The sequence below is a fragment of the Lontra canadensis genome, unplaced genomic scaffold, assembly GCF_010015895.1.
Source record: "Lontra canadensis isolate GAN:19392208 unplaced genomic scaffold, GSC_riverotter_1.0 scaffold23, whole genome shotgun sequence".
NCBI classification, from domain to species: domain Eukaryota; kingdom Metazoa; phylum Chordata; class Mammalia; order Carnivora; family Mustelidae; genus Lontra; species Lontra canadensis.
The window spans coordinates 7,682,950-7,689,437 of record NW_022631017.1 but is presented as its reverse complement, the minus strand read 5'-3'; positions in this window follow the sequence as shown (position 1 = coordinate 7,689,437).

Genomic DNA, 6,488 nt, shown 5'->3' with positions numbered 1-6,488 from the left:
AGAGAAAAAAACAATAGCTCAAGTTATGAAAATGTCCCAATTTATCAGCATCACCGCTACATCTTATTCCAATTGGTCTTGCCTACTGTGTTCTCAAGAATGGCCCTGATAGATAAGGAAGTCTTTATGGTACATTGTGAAGGGCCCACAGGTGATGCCCTGTGATCCAGGTATGCCATATGTGCCAGACCAGGGGTCAGAAGGCTAAGCTCAAATCACAGCTCTGCCATCCAGTGTGCCAAGTGACCTTGGAAACACTGCTGGCATGTTACTTTCCTCATCAGTAAAATTGTAAAGGGGATTAATTATATAGCCTCCCATATTTCTGGCTCTGGGTAGCTCTTTCCAGAAGTATTTGCATTTTTAAAGGGAAGTCTCTAGAGGACAATGTTTAGCCCAGATTTGGCATTTCTAATGGAAAATGGCAAGATTTTAGGTCCCAGTGGAGGATAAGCTGGATCCCTTCAAATCATAATTCAGAATCCATATGAACCTGGTGAACTTATGAAAAATCACAGGAAGTGGTGGGCTGTCTTAGGGATTCCAGGTGGATCTGCAGTTCCTGTCATTTGTACCACCAAGCACATGCTGTTGGTCTTGGCTGCTTGCACAGGCCATTTCATAATCATTCTCTCTTCTGGCATGCACACATACATCTCCCTAAGTACAAGTACCCACATGCACACACAGTGTGCCCACCTACACAGAAGTCACACTTTTTTGCATTTTTCTCAGGTGTCATGGGCTGTGGCCTCCCACTCCAAGGGGAAAGCAGCACTCATCTAAAGAGACACAGAAACAGGAAGAGATTCCAGGGTTCCTAAGGAAGCAGGCAGCATGCATCCAGGTCATGCACAGGGCTCTGGTCCAAGGCTAGCAAGACCATGTAGCAGAGGCTGCAGGGAATCCAGAACCAAGCCAATAATGAGCTGGCAGGCCCTGGGAGAAGTGGCAAAAGTAATTGCAAACCCAGCCAGACAATGTGAGGCAGTTAGGGCTAAATGAAGAGTCCCAGGAGGAAAAAACCTATACTTATCACAGAGAGCCAGAGCCATGGTCCTGGATCTGAGAATTGAAGAGGGGAAAGGCATTTATGAGGAAAGAAAATATTATCTTCAGACTAGAGGAGGTTGTAGAGAGAGGCACAATGGAGAGAGGAGGGATGGTCACATTTGTGCGTTCCCTCCATTTAATGCCATGTGGACAGCCATACCATTAAAAATGCCTTGAAGACAGAGAGATAAAATAAAAGGAAGCTCCCTGTGAACTGTAATCCAAACTCTATCCAATTCCAAATTTTACCTCCTCCATAAAGTTTTCCTTCCTCCAATAACTGCAGTCCCAGTAATGTTGCAGCAAATTTCCAATGTAAATTGTAGCAGATATCTAAGACCAGAATCTAGGAGGAGAAATCAGTTGAACACCTCATTCAAAAAGCAAGTTAATTTATGATTGTTTATTTTTTATTTAGAAAGAAAAATAGCCAAATCACTTGTTTTTATTTTTTTAAAGATTTATTAATTTATTTGAGAGAGGGAGAGAGAAGCAGAGGGAGAGAGAGAGAGAACCCGAAGCACACTTCCCACTGAGCACAGAGCCTGATGCAGGGCTCAATTCCATGACACTGAGACCAGACCCTGAGACCATGACCTGAGCCCAAATCAAGAGTCAGACGTCCAACAGACTGAGCAACCCAGGTGCTCCAACTCACTTGCTTTTAAATTAAGAACAGGAAGCATGTAATTTTGCAAAATTAGTGCTGCACAGATTATATCCCATTAAAGAGTTGGAGAAAGAGAAAAAGGAATGGGAGTGGAGGAGGAAAAGAATAAATAAAAGAAAGGAATATATGAAGGAAGATCTAGAGAAGAAGGGTAGGTCAGGAGGACCTGTTGCACACAAAGAATGTCACTTTTGAAAAGAATACACATTCTGCTGTGAGAAGTTCTATAAATTTCAATGAGGTCAGGTTAGTGGCTTGCTTAGGTCTTCTGTACTCTTGCTGATTTGATGTCCACTTGTATCAGTCACTGAGAAAGGAGTATTGGAGTCTCCAACTATAATTGCATGTTTTCAGTTTCTTCCTCCAGCTTTACTAGTTGTTGTTTAACGTATTTGGAAGCCCCATCATTAGGTGCATTTAGAATTTAGAATTGTTATGGCTTTCAGTGAATTGACTCCTTTTATCATTCTGTAATGTTCCTCTTCTCCCTGTTATATTCTTTATTCCAAAATCTATTTATTTCTTTTCAGTATAACAGAATTCATTGTTTATGCACCACACCCAGTGCTACATGCAATACATGCCCTCCATAATACCCACCACCTGAAATCTATTTTAATCTAGCTAGTTCAGTTATCCTTTCTCTAACTGTGGTAAAATACACATAAAATTTACCATCCTAACCATTTTTAAGTATTAGTAGTGTTAGGTATATTCACACTGCTTGAAAACCAATCTCTAGAACTTTTTCATCTGACAAAACTGAAATTTTATATCTATTAAATAACATCTCTCCCATTTCCTCCTCCCCTCAGCCCCTGACAGCTACTCTTCTACTTTCTATCTCTATGATTTTGACTACTCTAGATACCTTATGTAACTGGAATCATACCATATTTGTTTGTTTGTTGGGTTTTTTTGTGTGTGTGAGTGGCTTATTACACTCAGCATAATATTCTCAAACTTTATGCTGCAGTGTTATGTTAGAATATCCTTCCTTTTTAAGACTGAATAATATTCCATTGTGTGTGTAGTCCACACTGTGCTAACTTATTCATCTGTCAATGCACTTTTGGGTTACTTACACCTCTTGACTATTATGAGTGCTGCTATGAACGTGATTGTACAAACATCTCTTCATGACCCTGATTTCAATTCTTTTGGACCTGTACCCAGAAATGGAATTGCTTTTTTTCTTTCTGAACTGCTATACTGTTTTCCATAGTGACTGCACCATTTTACATCACTTCAGTTATGTCCTAATTGATATTTGAATGGTATGTCTTTTCCATCATTTACTTTTTACCCATTTGTGTTTTTATATTTAAGGTGTGTCTCTTGTAACAGCATATAGTGGAATCTTGTTCTGTTATCTGATCTGACAATCTCTGCTAACTGGTAATTTAGACCTTTTACATTTAATGTAATTTAGTATAATTTGCATTTAATGTAACTCAACCAACATGGTTGAATTTAGGCTTTCCGTTTTATTAGCTTTTTGTTCTTCTCTGTTTTTTGCTCCTCTGTTTCCTCTTTCCTGCCATTGTTTGCATTATTTGATTTTTTTGTATCATATTTTAATTTACCTATTGACTTTTTAAAGTCAATGACCTCTGCTACATCTCTTTATGTTATTTTTTAATGGTTGCTCTAGGAAATACAAAATGCACATCTAATTTTTCACAGTCTACTTAGAGTTAATAGCTTACCACTTCAAGCAAAATGTAAAAACAAGAATGTCAGTTTTAAAGTTGTATACAAGTGTAAAAGACAAGGTGAAGGATAGTGCGTATTGTTTGCTTAACGTTTATGTAGTAAATATAGATGAGCATATGTTTGAACATGCTTATAATATTTCTGGAAGGATACACAAGAAATCCTTAATAGTAGCTGTCTTTTGGAGGCCACAGATAAGGGAAACAGCAATGGGAGATTACATTTTCCTGTAAATCTCTTTGCATCTTTTTTTTTTTTTTTTTGGCCAGGTGTACATGTTATCTTTTCAATAAATAATTCATTAAAAGATTTATTCTGTTATTTTAAAAGCCCTTTGATATATTAATGGTGCCATAACAATTGTTAATGATTTAAGATTACTCAAATTCCTAAAATTTTAAAGATTCCACTCTTAAAAGGATAATCCTTAACAATGGAATCAGTGAGCAGAGAAACTCTCTCAAAGAGTAAGATGAAATTAAAAGTCCCAGATTCCATTTGCTGTCTCATTGTGGTTGATGCTTCAATCCAATGCCATAATCCAACATCCAGTGACTGGTCTCAGCAAATCAGAGCTGTTCCTTTTGCCAGTGACTGGTTTATGGGTGAGCATAGAGTTTAGGTCTGGCAAATACCATCTTAGAGATGTTCCCTGGGAAAGTTTCTAAGAAAGTTTCCTTGCTCTTTAATACCCATCACAAGGATCACCCATTTTAAGCCAAAGGCCCCATGAAAGACAGACCATTTTCTGCCTGTGGATTTCATCATCAGGATGTGAAGCCTGTAAGTGCTATAGACATGTGAAGGCAGAATCCCACTACCTGGTCTCTGCTCATTATCTGACTAATACATTCCCTCTCTGTTTGAGTTTTAAGATTATCCTGTTAATTGCAGATGACAGTTTTCTAACTGAGATACCATTATTCCTTTGTTAGCCAAATAGGCCCTTATAATACTAATGTATAATCAAGATTCAGAACTATTACTCTAGGCCAGCAGGTCACAATCTTTGTTGCATATTAGACTCACCTGGGGTTTTTTAATGCTGATATCCAGGCCCTACTCCTAGAGATTATGATTTAATCAATCAAAGGTGTGCCCTCAGCTTCTGGAATGTTCAATATTCCCCAGGTGATTATAATTACTGTGTTAGCTGAGATCCTCTATTGTCCAAGCCAGTAATTTTTAATCTTGAATGTGCATATAAACCATTTAGGGGAATTTTAAAATACAGCTGATTCATCAGGGCTGGACCAGGGCTTGGCATTTGCTCCTAATCTGAGGACCACAATCTGGAAGGAGGGGGGGAAGCACTAAGCTGAGCTTCCAGGATCATCTCCCCAGACTACACCACAGGACTGGGCCAGCTGAGGAGCTGCTGCCTCCCCTCAGTCAGACACCTGCCCCTGCAGCTGGGAGCAGCAGAACCTGGTACCTATGCCATGATGCCCACTGGCAAAACACTGACAACCTTTGCTCAGCAACTCAATTCTGAATCAAAATCTCACCCAAGGGCAGCTGTTTGGTGGATCCTGAAATCACACCCTAAATCCACCTGCAAGGATGGCTGGGAAATGTAGTTTTTAGCTTCTCAGACTCAGCACACTAGCCAGGGGTAGAAACAAATGCTGAATGAACCCCTTAACAGGAACCACCACAATGCCAGGAAAATCACTCTGTCTACCTTATTGGAGCCCTAAATGCTACCATTTGAAAGCAATTTCTCAAGATTAAGTATTGTCAATGAATGCACAAGCTTATCCATGGCAGCACGGTTTGTACCAGCAAAGGACCAGAAACAACCTTAGAAGACTGGTTGAATAATCACAGTTCACTCTCATAGTGGAATGCCACACAGTCAATGAAAAAAACAAGGCAATTCTCGAGGGACTGATACTGAAAGATCTACAAGATACATTAGAAAGTAAAATGTGAAAAAACAAGCTGCAACGATTTGTGTTAAAAGGGGGTAAAGGAATTCATGTACATGTATATTAGCAGAAATTCTACACACAAAACAGGAGTCAGCTTGCAATTTATACAGAGGAACTGGGCTGTTAGAGGATGGGGTGGGAGGGAAACTTTTCACCACATGCCCTTTTGGAACTTTTGGTTTTGGGTACCTGTTATATAAATAAGTACAATCTGCTTCATAAAAATGAAAATTAATCCATTTTATAAAAACACTTTGCAAGGTGTAACACAGGGGTGCATGCATTCATTCATGTGCTCAACAAAGATTACCTAAGCCCCACCTAGTCCTTGTCCCAGTTCTATTGAAGGATCATGGTGCAATCCCTTGGGCTATAACGGCCCAGCATCCCAGCGTGATGGGTGCAACTACACAGGTGGGTATGCAGTGCCCTGGGACAATGAGAAGGGCTGATTGGTTCAGTCCAATGGGCCTCAGGAAAGTTTGATCCAGAAGACGTCAATTGAGCTGAGACTTGAGAGGCATAGCCTTGTGTTTGTTAAAGAACATTCCAGTCAGGGAGAACAGCCTGAGGAAGGGCACGAGACACAGTATGCTTGATGATCAGACACAGTACAGTCTGATCTAATAATGATGGATGCACAGACAAGATGGTGTGTGTGCCTGCATGTGTGCACACACATGTGTTGCATCTCCATGAGCCTCTTCACCTCTGTGTGTGTGACAACATACAGAGAAAATCTCTGTGGGATGGACTCTGATGTTGGCAAGCATTGTATCTGAGCTTCCAGTTGTGGAGCTGTGGTCTATCCTTCTGACCAAATTCAGCTGGACATTGCCAAACAGAGCTAGTGGGCCCAGAGGGAGACCCAGCTGTGGTTGACCCTGGTTCACCTAGAAACACGTTGAACTGAGGGAAAAAAAGAGGAGAGACAACTTCTGCTCCTAAAATATTGTTGTGATGTTTGGGCCTTTGTCTGAAGAAACAGCTTCATGTTTTGAAGGAATGATTTCCCCCACCAGCACCCCTAAGTCACTGCTCAACCCGTAGAAGTCTCTTTCTGCATTCTCCCACCTTCTTCTTCTTGGGATCCCCCTCTGCTGTGCGAACTAAAG